Here is a 21,061-nt window from a genome sequence, read left to right on the forward strand (position 1 = left end):
TGTATATCCTATTTTTTTGTGTGTGTATTTTTCTGAAGCTGGAAATGGGGAGAGACAGACAGATAGACTCCCGCATGCGCCCGACCGGGATCCACCCGGCATGCCCACCAGGGGGCGACGCTCTGCCCACCAGGAGACAATGCTCTGCCCCTCCGGGGCGTCGCTCTGTTGCGACCAGAGCCACTCTAGCGCCTGGGGCAGAGGCCAAGGAGCCATCCCCAGCGCTCGGGCCATCTTTGCTCCAATGAAGCCTTGGCTGCAGGAGGGGAAGAGAGAGATGGAGAGGGGGAGGGGTGGAGAAGCAGATGGGCGCTTCTCCTATGTGCCCTGGCCGGGAATCGAACCCGGGACTTCTGCACGCCAGACCGACGCTCTACCACTGAGCCAACCGGCCAGGGTCTTGTATATCCTATTTTTGAAAAATGTTTTATCTTTTGATGCAAAAAATTGAACCCGTGCTTGTTTGATATCTTCTTCCTTTTTGAATTTTCTGCCCTTCAAAAATTTTTGTAAGGACAAAAACAAGTGATAGTCGGTATTATTCCTTCACCAAACACTTTCAATAAATTTCTACATGCTTCTGTAGCATTTCTTCCTTGTTGAAATTTGTAAAAATTACAGTGGCGTAAATGAACTTAATCAGTAGCCATGGGTACACTATTGCTTCACACATAAGATGAATGTGAATCAAGTTTGTTTTAGTTAATTTGCTATGTCAGTATGTATACATTAAGTGATAAAAATAGAGAGGCACACATGCGCCAAATAAACATGTGCTTACGTGTCGAAACTTGTTGTGATAGAAACGGACAGAACTTTCTGGTAGACCTTATATATACCTTTTGATCTGTATTAGTAATCCAACACTTCCAAGAGTATTCATTTGAAGGACAAGTCTATTAGTGAGGAAATATCCTGGGACACGCCTCTGACTATAGTGCTAATTAAAAGAAAAAGTAACACCCACAAGATTCCTAAACTCTTATGTTGAAAAAATAATTTAAAAATAAAGAGCATTTCATATGTCCAGATACTTTCAGATATTTTTAATATCTAAAAAGCTCTCCTAGATAGTGGTCTGAAATCACCAGATGACCATAGAAGAAGACATTTATTCATATAAAAATAATGTGCAGTCCATGAACTGATCAGATGATAATTTAATGCTTTTTAATGAGCAAGGGCTAATGACAGTGTGTATGTAGATAGGCTGATAGATACACAAAAATATATATAAATACATTTATACAGGTATTTACAAGTAAATGTAAATAACTTTATAGATTATTAAAAAGGACATTATACAAAACTGGTAGGGAACACTTTTTTTTTTTTTACAAAGCATCTCTTTAATAAAATATAACATAGGAACCTTTCTATTCTGTGTAGCATGTGGATATTTCCAGCTTCTTACACAAAGAAATAAGAGTGGTGATGTCATAATGGGGTGAAGATTCGAAGGTCCTGACCCTGCTGCTTACTAGCAGTACAGTTTGGGTGATCAATTCTCCTCTGAGTCTCTGCCTCCTATTCTCTAAAATAGCAATTTTAATCTTCACTGTGCCCCCTACTGGGATATTGTGAGGATCAAATGAAGTGATGACTCTGAAAGGACCCCAGAGAACCTAAAATGCAACTCATTGATAGATGGTGATATTGTTTGAATGCTCAATAAGTTATAGCATGTGTTAAAGATAAAAATAGACATGTCCATATAATTTTTTCAGGCTACTCAGAACAGAGGTCAGAATAGACCACAAAATACCTATTTCTGCCCTCTTCTTACACATTATCCAGAGATACTCTTGTTATGAGATTTATAACTCTTGTAAATGACCCCGTAATTAATGCAGTATGGAGCCCACTGTATTACACTGACGGATTAATTCTACTTTTTCCCCTAGTGAAGAGTGAACTAATATGTATATGTTGAGCATCTAATATGTGTCCACTGTATTATTTACACTAATTAATATTAATTAGAGCCTGACCAGGCAGTGGCGCAGTGGATAGTGCATCGTACTGGGACATGGAGGACCCAGGTTTGAGACTGCGAGGTCGCCGGCTTGAGCATGGGCTCATCAGCTTGAGTGCATGATCGCTGGCTTCAGCATGGACTCAAAGACATGACCTCATGGTCGCTGGCTTTAGCCCAAACATTCTGGCTTGAAGTCCAAGGTCACTGGCTTGAGCAAGGGGTCACTCACTCTGCTGTAGCCCCCCAGTCAAGGCACATATCAGAAAGCAGTCAATGAACAACTAAGGTGCCACACAGAGAATTGATGCCTCTCATCTCTCTCCCTTCTTGTCTGTATGTCCCTATCTGTCCCTCTCTCTGACTCTTTCCCTGTCTCGGTCTAAACAAACAAACAAACAAACAAAAAATAGGTATCTTAATATATATATATATATAACAAACTTAGAAATTAGATTTTATTATGCCAATTTTCTAGAATGTAAACAGAGGTTTTAAAGTGGTAACTTACACCACAAGAGGTGGAGTTGACAATCCCACTTTAGCCTCTGTTCTTTCCTCTGCAGGCTGGGTCAGGTTTCTGCTGTACCCAGCAAGATCCCAATCCATTTCTCATACGTGTCAGATTTAAGTGGTCTTTGTATTTGCTTGTTTGAATTCCCTGAGTTGTTTTTCTTTCCATGTTTCAATGGCAGCGATTACTTCTTTCTCCTCCTCTTCTCCTCCTCCTCCTCCTCCTCCTCCTCCTCCTCCTCCTCCTCCTCCTCCTCCTTCTCCTCCTTCTTTCTTCTTCTTCTTCTCCTCTTACTGATTTGAGAGAGGAGAGATGTTGTTCCAGGTCCTCTTCTTGTTATTCTTACCTTTTTTTGGCACAAAAACTAAGAGATGCTATCTTGTCCTACCTCTACTAACCATCTTTCACATTGCCATTTTTGTTTTCTTTTTCTTTTTGTAATTGACTTTTATAGAGAGAAGGAGAGAGAGAAAGAAACATTGATTTATTGTTCCACCTACTCATGCTTGATTCTTGTATGTGTCCAATTCAAGGATCAAACCCACAACCTCAGCATATCAGGATGACACTCGAACCAACTGAGGTGACTGGCCAGGGCCTCCTTTGTTTTCTTTATAGCACTTGTCACTGTTTAAAATCATTTATATTTTTATCTGGGTATTAGTTGACACTTCTAGTAGAATATAAGCTTGCTCCTGCAACCCAGCTTATAGAGTGGGCTTGGAACAATAGATGTAAAAACAAGCAAATTTGAATGAATAACTGATTTTTAGCTGTCTCTTAAAATCTATTTTCTAAGTTGAGGCTAATCAAATCATTTTAAATGTAACTTTCAGTTTCCTGAGTGATTATCAATATTTTTCCTGCATACTACATAATTTCTTGCAAGGATTTTGTGGTGCCAATAGGCTTGCGTACTGGTGAATAGTTTGAATTTATGCTAGGACAGCAGGAACAGTGTGGTGGTTATTAACCTTGCTATAAAGCAAAGCATGCAAGACATGATACACATGAAAACTCACGAGGAAGTTCTGAAGACATTTAAAAAACAAGGAGAGTGCTTATATTTTCATCATGTAGTTTGTAGCCAATCTTTAAAATACAGTTCAAAATATGAAAGTAAATCTATGAAAATGTTTCATGTGCCTTGGAAACAAACAAGCTACTTTGGGATAGAAAATGTGGGATAGAGATAGTAACTGGAGATTTTTGTCTACATTGCTATTGAAAACTAAAAACTTAGCTCAACTTGCTTGAATGATCTATCATAGCCAGAATTCTAATTATAAATACATTCTAGTCGATGATTCAAGAAATAGGATGGCCATGGATGAACTTTCAGGCTTTTAGTTGGAAATGCAGAATCATCAATTAAGATATAAATCCTTTGGTTTTGAATATATATTCAATCTAGATTTCATCTATAACAAAAGATTCTATAATTTATTGAACATTAAAAAATTTAATCTTAGCATAAATATCATTTGTAAAGAAAGTTTCAGCCCTGACCAGCTGGCTAAGTGGATAGAGCATCAGCCTGGCATATGGACGTCCTGGGTTTGAATCCCAGTCAGGGCACACAGGAGAAGTAACCATCTGCTTCTCTCCCTTCCTGCATCCAGTGGCTTGGTTGGTCTGAGTGCTGAGGTGCCTCAGGTGCTAAGGACAGCTCAGTTGATTCAAGCATCGGCCCCAGATGGGGATTTTCAGGTGGATCCGGGTTGGGGCACATGCGAGAGCCTCCCTATCTCCCCTCTTCTTACTTAAAAGGAGGAAAAAAAGTTTTATGTATCCCTTGGGAGAAAAGATTCTCTGTTTCATGTTTCTCTTAAATGACATTCAGATGGTTTATGTAATTGTGCTGCAGCTTTGGTATTTCTTGATAACTAGGAACAATCTGCTTTATTGCTATATGTTGCTCTGGATCCTCACTGTGAAATATTTTTCTTCTGTTACCTATTTTGTGAATGATAAATCATTGTCACACAGAGTAGTATTACAATTCACAGTTTTATTTTTCAGTACCCACATTTTGCTTGAAAACTTGTCACGTCTTCCTAAAGTTATTCCTTTAATAAACACACCAAATTCTGAAACAGTTTAAGCAAAATTTTTTATCTAAAGCTCTTCTTTAACTTATTTCTACAGATAATATGTTCTTACACAGTGACTGACAATTTTGCATTGTCTTAGTAACTGAAGTCATCAAGGAAAGCTAGCCCACCCCAAAACTCTTTTTGGCTCAGGCCGAGTTAAGGAAGTATCTTTTATCTGTGTTCCTATAGGGTGTTTATATCTATATATAGCATTTACTACTTTGTTTTGAAAGCAATATAATATGTTTCAAAAGCAGGTGGTCCAGCTGCTATGTCAACCTGTATAAACTCAGGTTCTAGCATAGTTCTTGGCACATAGTAAGTATTAAATAAACAGTTGTTGAAATGTAGATGAATGCTTTACATTTTTCTTTTTTTTTTCTTTAAGTGAGACGTGAGGAGGCATAGAGACTGATTTCCACATGTGCCCTGACTGGGATCCACCCAGTAAGCCCTCTACTGGGCAATGCTCTGCCCATCTGGCGCTGTTGCACCATTGCTCAGCAACTGAGCTTTTTCAATGCCTGAGGTGAGACCATGGAGCCATCATCAGTGCCCGGGGCCAACTTGCTTCAACTGAGCCATGGATGCAGGAGGGCAAGAGAGAAAGATAGCTAGAGAGAGAGAGATAGATAGAGATAGAGATAGAGATAGAGATAGAGATAGAGATAGAGAGAGAGAGAGAGAAGAGAGAAGAGAGGGGGGGAGAGGAGGAGAAGCACATTGTTGCTTCTCCTGTGTGCCCTGACCAGGAATTGAACCTAGAATGTCCATACACTGGGCCAACACTCTTACTACTAAGCCAACCTGCCATGGCCTACCCTTTTCAATTACGTTTTTAGAGGCATCTAGGGTTTTGCATTTATGTGCTCTTTCACTCAGTGTCCCCATTCTATTCTGGCTTTAGTGGTTTTATGGCTCTGGTAGCTTTTTCTCTGTGAGCTGTTCTGACTTGTGTTAGTTTTCAGAGCCCTTTTTTTGTGATTGCTGCCTCTAATCTCCTTTGATGCAACAGACCAGATAGCTAAACACATTAAAACAATAAGCTAAATTTTACGGACTGTTAAGTTCTGAATGACTTTGAACAAAGCTATATACTTAGCATTGTCTTAAGCATCATGGTGGTACAAAAAAATATAAGACAGAGTTCCTCCCTCCGTGTATTTGACAAGGCAATATATAAAACGAAAACTCAATGAGGTAATATACATTCAGCACTGAATTGTGTAGTGCAGATGAGAGTAAAGGGAGTAAGGCTAAGGGACATAGGAAATAAAAGAAGGTTTAAATTTTTATGGCAGGCTATATGATTCAGTCTAAACCCTAAAAGTTAAGCAAAGAGTAACAGATTGGGTGCTTAGCAGTATTTGTAGGAAAAAGTCTAATATAGCAAATATTAGGTTTTTTTTTTTTAAATTTAGATTTTATTTTACATTTTTAGGAGTCTTTAACTGTTTCTGGGTCACTGAAAGAATTATATCTATATTTATGTTTGACCATTAATTTTCTATTTAGTGTTATTTTTATATGTAGTTGCCTCATCATTTAGAATGGGATAGAATGTAAATTCTAAAGAAAATATTTTGAAACTTTAGGATGGATGATAATGTTTTATCCAGCAGCATTGACTAAGAGGTCAGAAGGTTTAGGCCTCTGACATAAGCAGTGATGCTTCTAGACATGACAAGTGTGTGTTATGTATGGCTCAGCAACAAATAGATTAGAGTTCCTCATAAATAGCCAAAACCCTACTCTGCTCTCATGGAATTATTGTATTATGTGATTATATTCTGATAAAATGAAGACAGTTCGATGAAACGTCAATCTCAGTAGCATACTCAAAACAACAATAAAATTATCTTAAGCGTTTTTAAAATGCCAAGCATAAGTTATTACAATTGATAACATGATTTTTATTGGCTTTATGAAAATATTCATCTCATCTTCTCATATATGCCTTTTTGAAACTGTTTAAAAATTCTTTGATGGAAACCCCTGTATTCTTCATTAGCAGGCATACCTAACACAACCAAAAGTCTGATCATGATTTCTGAAAGTAATCAATTCAAGCAGACTAGATACTTTGAATAACTACAAGGAGAAGAACAGGTTTCTAGGTGTTTTAATTCTCCATAACTCAGCAACACCACAGTGCTCACTATGGGTAGCTGGCAGGAAGGTCTTTCTACCAGAGTCTACTGTCAATGCACCTTTAACTCGGAGGGTTTTATGATTTTCAAGAACCTTAGGACTGCTAGCATATTGGACAGAAAACAAATTCTAATAATCCATCATAAAATTCAGTTTTCTCTGAGGGTGCCCATCAAACATCTGATGGAAAATCCCACCAGGTATCTGATTAAATACTATTTGGAGCACTGAGATTAATCGTTCTCCTCAGCTTCAAGCTCGTATTGTAACCAAAGCATCCTTATTTCCAGGTTTGGTTAAATTATCACTTCCTTTTGGTAATATTCATTGTATTTATTGTATTTGGTAATATTCATTTACTAGCAGAATTAATGGCTTCTGTGCTTATAGCAGTAAATAGGGTATTTTTTTGTATAATTGGAGTATCCATCTCTACTAAACTGTGATTTCCTCAGGGACACACACCAGATTGTGCTCATTATTATATCTGCAGCACATGGTAGACACTCAGATATTTGTTGTCATAGCGAATGAGCACACTTTGTTATTGGCTTGCTTGATTGTCTCTGGTTATTTCTAATAAAACAATATAGCTTGAGATAGCATAGAATCTTAAATATTCACACAACAGGATTTACTTGCAGGGTGGCAGTATTTCATTTGCTTCATGCAAGAAGTTTTAATTACTAAGGGCACCCATGAAAATAATTATGTTGGTCTGATCCAAAAGGTGGTTCACAGTATGAACATCAAAAGTTGAAGTATAATTAGGTTCTAGTACATTTCTGTTTAATTAGAGTGAGGTAGGAAATGAAGCAAAAGGTTCAGAATTTAAAAGAATCTCAGGTTATAATAAGAAAATAGCAGTAACAAACTATATTCACATGATGGATTCTTAGAGAAATGCATATTTATTTATTTATGACATTTAAGAAGCAGGAGTGAATTACCTCTAGCAATATTTCATTTACTCATTTTACTTATTCCTTATAAATTGATATTCTTCATAACTCATTGATCTAGAAAATAAGTTCTTGATATAAAAAGACTTCTTTGGGATTATAGTGAAAAGAGCACTAGATTTGGAGTCAGGAAGCGTGAATGTTAGTACTGACTTGACTCATTTATATTTATGTGGTTATGGCCAAGTTCTTCTATTTCTCTGAGGTTCAGATACTTCATCTGTAAAATGGAGATAATTACAATATCATAGGAATGCATTGCTTACCTACCACTAAGGGCCATGGGAACCAAGTGGGGTGACATAGTATATACTTCATGTCACAGTGTATAATTCAGGCTTGAACACCTTCTTCATTTGCTAGGGCAGAGTGAAGTCCACATAGTAAATAGTATACAGGAACAACTTGCTATGTGTCTAGACTGTAATGCATCTTTTTATATAGGCTACTTTCCCCATTCACTCATTGGTGGAGCTTAACTGAGGTAGCTCCCAGCCAGTCCATTCAGCTTTCTAAGTCCCACTAACATCTGTAACTTCAGTGTCACCACCAATCTGGCAGGAGCTCAGAACTCTCTGCTTAACACCGGGGCAAGGAGTCAAAGGTCCAGTTTCCCAATGGTTTTTTAAGTGGCTTTAGGGATTCATTTTAAGACTTCAAACCCAATGATTCTCTGACTCTTTGAAAACCAATATATTACAATAGAGTCTGTGCAGAGTTCAATGTTTTCTGAGTTATTGGGAACTTGAAATGTGTAGTTTTCTTTTTGCTCCCTCACTGTGTTGATCTGCCTTGAGAGTCATGATAAACATTGCTCTCTCCCTGTGACACAGGGGATAAAAGACCATCCTGCCATGTGAACTGCTTCTTGAAAATGCAAATAAATTAATATCCTTTGTTTTTTTATTTTTTATTTATTTTTTTATTTTATTTTATTTTATTTTTGTATTTTTCTGAAGCTGGAAACGGGGAGAGACAGTCAGACAGACTCCCGCATGCGCCCGACCGGGATCCACCCAGCAAGCCCACCAGGGGCGATGCTCTGCCCACCAGGGGGCGATGCTCTGCCCCTCTGGGGGGGGGTTGCTCTGCCTTGACCAGAGCCACTCTAGTGCCTGGGGCAGAGGCCAAGGAGCCATCCCCAGCGCCCGGGCCATCTTTGCTCCAATGGAGCCTTGGCTGCGGGAGGGGAAGAGAGAGACAGAGAGGAAGGAGGTCCTTTGTTCATCTTCTTTTTACCTGCTTCCCCCTTCTGTTCTCATCCCCTGTAGCTAGCTAGAGACGCATATCACTGGGAAGCCAAATTGCAAAGTTATTAGAATTTTTTACACCTAAGTTGGAAATTTCTGGAGATTATTTGAAGGGCATGGTAGGGGACAGCTGTAATTGGAGCATATTTTAGCAAAGATCTCAAAGTGTTTGAATAACCAGATGACCATTGAACAATATTAATTGATCATTAATGATAGGCAAGGTGTCATGTGATCACCAAGATAGTATCAGCAGTAACAAGCAAGCTTCTTCTTGCCATCAAGAACTTTGTAGTTTAGAAAGGATGTTGAAATTTGGAGTTTTGATTACTGACATTTATTTTTCCGGTTTTAACCAGTAGAAAAGAGAGATGAGTGCTAATGAAGACCAAATGGTCATTTTATTATTGGTGACCAAGTTGGAAAAGCTTCAGTGCAGAATTCAGTGTTGACCCGAGACTACTGGGTGTCTAAATGTAAACTTGATAACTAGACACAACCTAGCAGGAGCACTGTGCAGGAAAGTATCCCATGTGCTCTCATGCTTTCAACTACATGGAAGTTCTCTTGCAGAGCAGGGATGAAGGAAAGAGTGGCAGGCCTCTACCTGAGACTCAGATAAGAGAAACTGGACTCCCAGAAGTGCCGATGACATGGGGATAGGAAGGGAAGCAGGGACCTTAGTCTCCATGGCAGTCAGTGAAGTGGACAGACTTGTGCCTTTTCCTCCCACCTTTGAACCGAAGTAGCATTATCTACTTTTAATATGGCCCAATGAACATGATATATTGACCAATAAAGATTACCCACTTCTCATATGGAATAAAGAGGTACACATAGTAAATGGAAGTTTATTTCTCTGTGTGGTAAAGGAGAACAGGGGCAAAAGTTTATTCTAAGAGAAAATGTTATTCTCTCCTAACAATGAGTGATAAAATATGTACACAAATAACTACTCTAAAGCTTCCTAAACAGTTAAATATTATAGCTACTTAATTATATGTGTGCATGGAAATTATGTTATATCCTTCTAGAACAAAGTTGGATATAAATCATCAATTGAATATTTGTACTTATGTTTTTTTAAAGATTTTATGTATTGATTTTAGAGAGAGGGGAGAGAAAGAGAGATGGAGGAGGGAGGAGCAAGAAGCATCAACTCGTAGTAGTTGCTTCTCATTTGTGCCTTGACAGGGCAAGCCTGGGGATTTGAACTAGTGACCTCAGCATTCCAGGTCAATGATTTATCCACTGTACTACCACAGGTCAGTCTGTACTTATTTTTATTGAGAGTTCAGTTGTCTCTCTGATGTCAAAGAAATACAAAATATACTAATGTTTTGTTTGTGAAAAAAACTTGAATCACACAGTTCTATTCAGAGAGAATCACAATTGAAAGAGAATATTCCATACTTTTATCAATATTACAAATAAAATAAAAGCTCTTATGTACTAAGGCCCCATATGTGCTAAGCCTGTACTGGAGTTTTTATGTGGTTGCATTTATCCAAGATATTTAGATAACAATTATTATTTATTTATTTATTTAAGTGAGAGGAAGGGAGATAGACAGACTCCCACTTGCACCCCCACTGGGATCCACCTGGCAACCCTCTTCTTGGGCTGATGCTCCATTCAGCTGTGCTATTCTCAGCACCTGAGGACCATACTCAAACCAATGAAGTTATCCTCAGCCCTGGCCAATGTTAGAACCAATCAAACCACTGGCTTTGGGATGGGAAGGGAGCATGGAGAAGCAGATAGTCTCTTCTCACAGGAGCCCTGACTAGGAATCAAACCTGTGACATCAATATGCCAGGTCGATGCTCTAGCCACTGAGCAAACTGGCCATGGCCTAGATAACATTTAAAGGCATGTTTATGTCATTCCCCTTAAGACAAAATTCTCTCATATATATGTTGTGCCTTTAAATTATTTTCAAAGTCCAATATGAATAATCTCTGGGAAGTCCTCCACAGTTTTCCCTCACCTGTATTATTTCTTCATTGTCAGAAATCCTATACTGCTCCTTGCAAAACATAATTAGCACTTATTCAGTGGTACAGGGCATTCCTTTTATCTGTTTATGTATATATCTTCTGCTTCAGTTACCTCATGGGCAGAGTCAAGCTCTCTATCTCCGTACTTTCCTCCCACAATCCCATTCATTGCGTACCTTACATATAGTAAGTCCTCAATAAACATGAACTGTTGGTTACTAGATTCTGTGAATTAGAAATTAGAAGGATCCTTACAATTTGAATTCTTATTTCTTTAAATGTCATTAACTCATGTAAATCACCTAATTATAAGATAGGCAAATAGATTTCATTCTCACATATAGCAAAATAACAATTCTGACAATAATGTAACATTTTAGACCTTTTTTTCTGAATGTTGAATGATGAGAAAATTCTATGTGACCTAATCCTGAAGAAACATCAGTTACTTATTTTGGCGATTTTGCTCTCTAGCATCTCCATCTTCTAAGGTATGCAGAATAATTACAAAGAGAGAGAACTGGCTGAGAATATGATTGAAATGTCAGTCGCTTAGAAAAGAGGAACCGTTCTCTATTTCCACATTGGCTTCTAACTCATAATGGAATTTTGGGAAGTTTCCTTCATTTTTATTTAACTAATTCTTGTGCAATTCTTATTGTATATCAGTCACTGTTTTAGACTCAAGATGTAGTGTAACATTATACAGATCTTTTTGCTTCCAGGGGATATAGATTCTGGTTACCTTTTTTGAACTCCCCACTTGATAAAATCAAGGACTGAACCTGAAAATAATCTCAAAATCTTTTTATGTTTAGTATACCAGACTATGATTATGAAATATAATGCTATGGCAGTTCAAGGTCTAGAAGATATGAATGCCAAATGGGAGACGTGCTTTGCCAAGAGACTGGTAGTGTAGTGACTAAGTATAGCTTGGTAACTACAGGGGCAAGTGTCTTCTTGTCACCACCAGTAAGGAAGGCAGCCATAGGCAGAGACTTCTGCTTCATGTCTTTGTCGAGTTTTGGTGCATGGCTCTCAATCTGGGTTTATGTTTTTTTAATGAGCTAAAATAGAAAATTATTCTAATAGAGGAACTACTAAAAATTGCAAAATGAGCGATGCTAATCTACATCTGGAGCAGGAGAATTTGGGATCACATGCATTTTTTTTTAATTAGGCATTTAATAAATATTGAGCAGCAATAATTAATCTCCAAAATTTTATTAATATATATTACTAATTTGCATTACTCTTTAAAATCATTTTACTAAATTTCTGTGGCCTTTACACAAGGAATAAGTCTGAATCTCAGTGTAAGCTCAAAAACTATTGTCTCGGCCCTGGCTACTTGGCTCAGCGGTAGAGCATCGGCCCGGCGTGTGGAAATCCCGGGTTCTATTCCTGGTCAGGGCACATAGGAGAAGCACCCATCTGCTTCTCCACCCTTCCACTTCTCGTTCCTCTCTGTCTCTCTTCTCCTCCTGCAGCCAAGGCTCCACTGGAGCAAAGTTGGCCCAGGTGCTGAGGATGGCTCCACTCCATGGCCTCTGCCTCAGGCGCTAAATGGCTACAGCTGCAACCGAACAACTGCCCAGATGGGCAGAGCATCGCCCCCTGGTGAGCATGCCGGGTGGATCCCAGTCAGGCACATGCGGGAGTCTGTCTGCCTGCCTCCCTGCTTCTAACTTCAGGGAAAAAAAACACAAAAATAAAACTATTGTCTCAAATCTGGTCTAATTCATGCAAAATAAATTATCAGGTAAAATGAAGGCAGATCTGAGAGAACGATGCTGGTATCAGTAAACAAGTAAATCATTAATTCATGTTTAATTCTAAGTATACCATAAGTTAAAGTCACTGCCCACATATAAGCATAATTATATATATTGTACATCCTATGTACCTAGGGGTATGAAAACACATGATTATGGAGTGATTTTTTTTTTAATTAAAGATGTTGGGGTGGAAATAACACATGAACTGGGTAATGTGAAATGTTGTGGCTCTTATTGTTCTGTGAAAAACAGAAAGGGCATACTATAAAGAAGGAATAGCACATATCAAAGGGAAAAAAAGAAACAGTAGTATGGAATGACCAGTTAAAAGAGAACTGCTGACTTTTGATTTCTGGTCCTGCATGTTAAGAACTAAGAAGTTATCACTCCCATCCTCACAAGAATAATAGCTGAACCAACTGAAAATCAACTACTCTTCTTAGATGCATCAGAGACTTGAGGTCACAGGGCAAACTGCCAGCTGAACGCTGGGGAAGGAAAACTCGGAGAGTCAGAGTTTCGATCTAGTAGGAACACTTAAAGGGTAATTGACTGATAGCTGGAGACTGAGCATGGATTAGCTCAGAGATAAAAAAAACACTCCTGGGGACCCAGCATTCATTGGGGGCACACTCTCATGAGTTTCAGTTCCAGGAGCCCCACCAAGTGATCAAAATGAAGATAAGAAAAAATGTCTTCTTGCACGTGGTGGTGGATGGGGGAAAAAGTAACTGTTCTGAAATATACTGAGGGCCTTTGTTCTCATTGACAAAGGCCTACCGTTCAGGTAAACTATTTTACCAGAGCCTAACCAACATGGGTTTCACCAGAGCCGAACCAGTTTGGGCTTTACGGGAGCCTACCAGGGAAGGAGAAATGACCAACTCCATCCCCTCCCTACCCTTCTTATCTCACATAGGTGTAGGGAGAGAAGTTGAGAAGCACTTGTTAAGGTCAAAGTCCAGGGGCACAAACCCATTTAATATTGAGGCCCAATCATAGGAATATAGAATGTTTCCCTTACCAGCTCATACCTTACCACCACATTACAGGGCTCCTGTGTAATAACAGAATTACAGGGGTCAAGAACCACAAAGCTCACACCTGTATAAGAAGCAGCAGCCTCTAGGAAAAACCAGACAACTCTAGATGCAGTTCATTCATTGATTTATTTTTTAAAAATATGTGTTGACCACCTACTATGTTCCAGATATTTATCTAGATATTAGGGATAACTGAGAATAAATAGAACTTACACTCCAGTGAATTAATTTGACAATTGTTCAGAAATATTTAGCAGTGGTAAGTTTTAGAATAAATGTTAAAAAAAAAACTCGATAACAATTTAAAATACACATTTTATTCCTTTATCACTTATTGAAAGAACTATATGTAACTAATCTTCTGAAAGTGAATGAAGAAGAGTGAGTCTGTAGCAAATGAGGAAGTAGAAGTTTGCTCTTTAATGTCTTTCAGATGAGTTTAGGTTAATTCTTGTTTCTAATGTATACTGTTATTAGAAACTTATGGGAACAGCTCATATGAAATCTCCAAGTAAACAGGCATTTTTATACCAGCATCTGCTGTGTATTCAGGAGGCTATTGCAGAAAGTGTGTGAACCGGAAACATTGAAGTCTTTCTACCCCGAGATTGCATAAGGACTGTAGGAACTAGATTTGGAAGGGCTGCAGCCATATATTTGTTATGTTCTAGGTGCGCTGTGGGTATACTACACCCAAAGGACTATTCATAATCCCTCTACTCTAGTTTTGTGAGATCTCTGAAACCCGTTTTCTCCAGGCGCTGCTAATTGCCCGGTCTGAGGTCACACTGTTACCATTAGCAGGCATGTACTCATTCCATGCATGCTGTATTTGAGCAAGGGAATCTCAGAAGGGTTGCAAAACAACAACTTATTGCAGTGCCACAATATATCCATACCACTTGTAGTGGGTTGAATTATGCCCCCCCAAATTCATGTCTGCTTGGAACCTCAGAATGTGGCTTCCCTTGAAAATAGGCTCTTTGTTGAGTAAATTAATTAAGAATCTCAAGATGCTGTTGTACTTGATTTAGTGTGAGCCCTAAATCTAATGACCAGTGTCCTTTAAAGAAAGAGCAAGGATGCAGAGACACACAGGTAATTAGGCCACATGAAGGCAGAGGCAGAGATTGGAGTGTATATTCAAGAGCCAAGGAAATCGAGGACATTGTTAATTCCCCAAATTTGGCAAAGGCGAGAAGGAATTCTTCTCTTACGCCTTCATAAGCAGAATGGCCATTCTGATATATTGATTTTTAACTTTCTAGCCTCCTGGACTGTCAGAGAACAAATTTCTGTTGTTTTAAGTCACCCAGTTTGTGGTGATTTGTTATGGCAGCCCTAAGAAACAAATATATCCAACGCAGACTGACTGTGGGAGACTGGAGAAAATGCAAGGAAAACACCCAACCAAATTCTGAGGCCTCATCATTTAGTCTGGTGGGTAAAAAGTCAAAAACCAAACCTCTCTCATAGGCAGGATCTTCCCAAATGCTTTCTGTAATGAAATGGAATCGAATAAATAAATAAAACTTCACAAAAGGCATACATTTATATACTTTTAAGATAGGCTTTGAATGAAATTCATCTGCTGTATTAAATCTAAGCCGAAAACATTTTGACTAATAATTAGAATATTTCAACATGTATATCATGTTTATTTTTATCCCTTTGTTGTCAGTTTTTTTAATGCACTTATTAATAGTCTGGGTCAGATTCTATCTCTCCTACTCACCTACCTAATTAACTTTGAGCTAGTTACTCTTTCTGCCTCAGTTTCCTTATTGGTGTAATGGAGGTAAAAATAGTTTCTAGTTCTAGGATTGTCGTGAGGATTAAATAAATCATGAACACAAAGCATTTAGAGCAGTCCTTGGCATATTGGAAGTTTTTAAAACATGTTAGATATTATAGGTGTCTGCTCAGCCACTTAAGCTTTGTTTGGAAAAGGCAGTAGCATCATAACTATTGACTTTAAAGTAAGAGAAGACTTACAGGAAATGAAACTCTGAACAACACTGTTATCTAATCATGGATAGTATCATTAAACTATTGAATTATCTCTTAATCTTGTAAAAAGACCAAATACCATGTTTCAAATTTTAAACACTGCATTCTCATTGGATTTTTTTACTTAATGCTAAGCTCTGACAAGAAAATAAATGTTATCTGCTCCATTAACTAAAATTTGTTCACACACAAAAAAAAACAACCCTCATTACATTTGCAAAGTAGGATTCACAAAACAAGCTGCCAAAACAGCTGTGGAGTTCTAAAAATAATAATAATGAATCTAAGCATAATGCATCACACTGTCTTTAAAAATTACATTTAAACCTCTTCGAAATTTGAGATTGTTTTTACTTTTAGCCAGTCGACGTGTTATAAAAAATATGTTTGATTGCCTGTTAAGTGGCATTTTCAAAGGAGGATCTCTGAGGTAAGTGTAAATTTTAAGTGTCTCATCAGCCACATCAGTACGAGGCTGAGCTAAACTGCATAATTTAATGTGCATTCCCTGCCCACCACATATATTTTTTCAGAGCGGGAAATGAAATCCAAAGCTAGAAATGACCCTTGGAGACTCAGTCCATTTCCCGAGTTTAACAGATGTGGAAACTCAAGCCCCAAGAAGGGAGGTTATTGAGCACGAACCACACAGCAAAGTAGTGCAGACCTTCCGTGTTCACTTCCTGCCCCTTTGTCCTTTGTTTTGCTCTCCATGGTACAGCCGAGTGCTTCCTAAATGACATAGGGAAAGCCCACTCAGGACCGTGCGTTCAGATTTGGACGTTGCTACTTCTTCTCTAGGTCACATGCCTAGTACTTAGGACTGTGATCTCTGGAGCCAGATTGGTCAGGTTTTATTATCAGCAGATCATTTGCTGGCTGTGCACTTCAGTGTCTCTGGATCTCAGTTTCCTCATCTATGAAATGGGCAATATAATGGTGACTATCTCATAGTGTAGCTAAGAGAATTAAAGGAGGTAAATCTAGAAAATGCTTAGAAGACCATGTCATTCAATTAAAGTGAGCTATTAATAGATTTACAGGCTCTCTCTCACATCAATTTCCTCAGCTATAAAATGCAGGCATGTTTACCTCACAGAAATACTGCTAGGATCAAATCAGATTGTCTATGGGAATGTATGAGGCATATATGTGGAAATATATGTGAACTTATACATTAAAGTAAACATGATTTATAAGATGAAATCAACATAAAACTTAATGTTTTAACTGTCCTTTAAAAAGTTGTACATTGGGGCGAGTTTTTGCCATCACTTTTCTTAAAGTTGTATAACACTGATTCATTTAATAAATTTAAATTGTCTGGTCCATTATAATATGCATACTCCTTTATTCAAAGTTTATTCATTTCCCATTCTGACTCTTGAGTCAGCCACGAAATACTGCTGAGTCAGGCAATACTGTCACCCAACTTCACATTCACCTCTGCTGCCCACATTTTAGTTGCTAGCATGGCTACCTAGAGAATGGAAGGGAGGAAGAGGGTTCTTACTTGATTGTTGCTACCATAAGAAGATATTTGGTGATGGCTCTTCCACTCCTGAGGTATATTATGTGTGCTTTAGAGACTTTTCCGACAGCTGCAATTTTGTTAGGTCAATGATGGTTTGCAACCTTTAAACCACCACACCCCATTAGCCCCTGTGTTTTTTAGTTTTCACTTTATATAGACTTTCCATGCTGAAGACCCATTACCTCTCATCCTGTCTTTTTGGATTGCAATTAAAATGACTCTAGGTGGTTTCTATCTACCTCATTGCTCACACCTGATCTGGGAGAAGCGCTCAGCCACCTTTGCTTTGACCAACTTTGAGAATGCAGGGCAGTCAAAATATAGCCACTCAGTCAGCTCCTCATCCCTGCTCTAACTTTTTCAGGTGAGGATGTGCTTTGACATTGATCTACTATGCTCCCTACAATGGTGAGAAGAAGATCAGGTCTTCAAATGGTCCTACTGAAGACTTTTTTTATGTTTGACATGAAGATATCATCAAGCCTTACCCCACCTTTTCTATATATATTCCTTATGGAATTTAGAGCAGCATAACCAATGTTTACATTACCTATTTTTAAATGTCCATATTTTGGCATCATCCTTTGGAATTCTTATCCCAGTGCCTTAATCAATCTGCAGTTTTAAAAACCCTTGTTATGTACACGGTACCTATTCAATCATATCTGTTAACAAATTGATGGTTTTCAGTTTTCCAGAACTATTTCATTAAGGTACATGTCTGAACTACAGTTTCTAGATAAGCTGAAGTGTTTATCACCACCTCAGACAGCTAAAGGAGAAATGTGTGTATGATGGGTTGGAGGACAACTGTGACAGCCAGATCTCCTTACAAGGGCCAGGCATTGAGCTCCACTACTCTGAACACATGCAAGGAGGGAAGAATGTTTAAATATTTGTGGAAACCGTAGTGAGTGCTGAAGCAAAGTCATAGCTCTGTGAGCAACATTCTTAGTTACCCAATTATATTTAGATAAAGGTTTCCCTCTTTTGAACAAAATAAATATAGATTTCAGGTGCTCTCATCATTCACACACACACACACACACACACAGTGATAACTATGTGAGGAGATGCTGTGTTAATTAGCTTGACTATAGTGATCATTTCACTATGTATACATATGTCAAGTCATCCTGTTGCATATTTTAAATGTATACAATTTTTATTTGAAAAAAAAGAAGCTTCAGATGAAGACCCCAAAGGGGATTAGCCATGTAGCTGCCCCCACTGTATTCCAAACATCATTCGAATTTGTTCACTTTTTGGAAACAGTCTTCATGTTTGGAACAGTCTTCATGTTTGGAACAGTCTTCAAAACTGGAAACAGTTTTGCAGTCACAGTTATGCGTAGAAATGAAGATATCTACAGACTGCTTTCTTACAGAGCCAAAGAAAAATAATAGATGGTTTATGATGACCCTTCAAATTCAGCTTTCCCTACCACCTTATGACTCTTCCCTCTGGCTCAGGCTTATCTGTCACATCGGAATAAAGTTGAGGCAACGCTTTTAGATAGAAACAATCTATTCTCCAACAGGAATTGCAGTAAACCATTTTATTGATAGTTCTAGAGTATTAAAATGAGAATTACTTTCCCATAGGCACTTTGGTTTTCTGTAAGTTAATGAGAAAACATAAATTTAAAAACAAATCAAAACAAAAATGTTAGTGAATCCATACCCCAAGACTGTCAGACTATGTTCAGAATATTCTGATTTTCTCTGGATAACAGTTTGAAAAGACTTGTTCATTTTACTCAGCAATGGATTTCTAAAATTTATCTACATTGTTGTGTAAACCTGGGTTAGATCCATTTTCCCCAGACATTTCCTCTGTGAGGTGTGCTGTTGTCAGAGAGGTTCTCAGTGCTGATGTATAAACTGTAGTCCTTAGAGTGACTATGCCATGTTTGTTGAATCAGTTTCTTATAAGTAGGCATTTGGGTGGATTAAAGATTTTTGCTTTTGGCCTGACCTGTGGTGGCGCAGTGGATAAAGCGTCGACCTAGAAATGCTGAGGTCGCCGGTTTGAAACCCTGGGCTTGCCTGGTCAAGGCACATATGGGAGTTGATGCTTCCAGCTCCTCCCCCCTGTCTCTCTCTCCTCTCTCTCTGTCTCTCTCTCCCCCTCTCTCTCCTCTCTAAAATGAATAAATAAAATAAAATTAAAAAAAAATTAAAAAAAAAAAAAAGATTTTTGCTTTTGAACACTGCATATATGAGCCTCTTTTAATACCAAGCTTTAATGATTCTCGATGAATTGCTGACTTTTAACATTTATATTTCTTTGAATATATGTACCCTGATTTATTAATGTCATCCCATTACCATTAATAAAAATTTATAAAAAAAAAACATTTATAATCTAGAAAAGTAAGTAACTGTTGTTATATCTCTCATTAGTAGGTGCTAGGTTTGTATAGGGTGGTTTGTTGTATACAAGACGCTCTTGGTAATATAATTTTTATTAGTCTGAAATTCCAAGGAAATAGCCATGCCAACCCATCTCAGTAGGGTGACAATAAAGAGAACTCTTTAAGATGTTGGGGTATGGAATTTTCTGGAAAATATGATCAATTCAATCTCATTATCTATAATTTTAGTGATTTCCCAGAGAACAAGAAATAAATTTTACATTCCTTGGCCTGACATTCATATCTTTGCATTATTTTGTCCCCAAAGTTCATTCTTGGATATTTTTACTCTAAACTTTACTTAATTTAATATCTGACCATCAAACAAATGATCTATTATTTTTCTATTGTATTTCCCTATATTGTTTCTATTAATCTTTCAAGATCCCACTCAGAAAACACCACCTTTAGAAGCCTTTTCTAGTTCCTACAAGTAGCTATAATTCAACTTTCTCTCTCTTCTCTCTCTCTCTCTCTCTCTCTCTCTCTCTCTCACACACACACACACACACACACACACACACACGCTTGAATCCTTATGAAAACTTTGGTGCCAAGTACTAAACAAAGGAAATAGTAGATACTAATCGTCTTTAATCTAAAACAGTAACACCCAGCTTCATCATTCATATAATTCAAGAAATACGTTTTCACTTTTTAAGGATATACTTTCCCATTAAGAACAAACAAGGGGATGTGCACAAGGCCATTCAGACATCTTTTTAAAAAACCATCTCAACTGTGCTCTTAGTACAGATGGCATTATTAGGAAAAAGAATGTGAAGACTTTCGTGGTGACTAATACAGGGGGAACAGAGTTGATTTGAAAATGGTCTATGCTTTAAACAATTTCATTTCTTTAGAGCCTCCCATATGTACATAATTGGAAATCAGTCATGCCAGTTTGAGCAAATTCTTATTTCTATGTACTCACATATTATTGGCCTTGGCTTCAGAAGAGCAAGATATCTACTTACAGTTAGATACCAGCTGTAAGTGGAAATCAATTCTTGGTTATTCCTTTTTATTCTCATTCTCTTTCTCTCCTTCTCGCCCACCCCTCATCAGAGCCAAGTGCTTAGATGCCCCCCATCTTAGCTACCACCAATTTTTTTTGTGTGATTTGCCAATGTAATCACTTTCCAGTTTTTATTACTAAGCAGTTCTCTCAACTGTGTTAATAGACTTTGAAAAATTGTAAAGTATATAAACAGTTGGCAAATATGAAGTATTTTAGTATTTTATGTGTTTTGTTATGTCATTTATTTTTGGTATGGTACTATGTGCATATTATATGCATACACACTTGTCACTGAATTCTTCATTTGT

General features: G+C 37.9%; 1 protein-coding gene across 3 annotated transcripts in view; it reads left to right on the top strand.

Moving 5' to 3' along the window:
• The window catches only part of FGF12 (fibroblast growth factor 12), a 614,868-nt gene that overhangs the window by 434,719 nt on the left and 159,088 nt on the right, over positions 1 to 21,061 (top strand). The gene's annotated exons all lie outside the window — the stretch shown is intronic.

This window comes from Saccopteryx bilineata, chromosome 8 (assembly GCF_036850765.1).
Source record: "Saccopteryx bilineata isolate mSacBil1 chromosome 8, mSacBil1_pri_phased_curated, whole genome shotgun sequence".
NCBI classification, from domain to species: Eukaryota; Metazoa; Chordata; class Mammalia; order Chiroptera; family Emballonuridae; genus Saccopteryx; species Saccopteryx bilineata.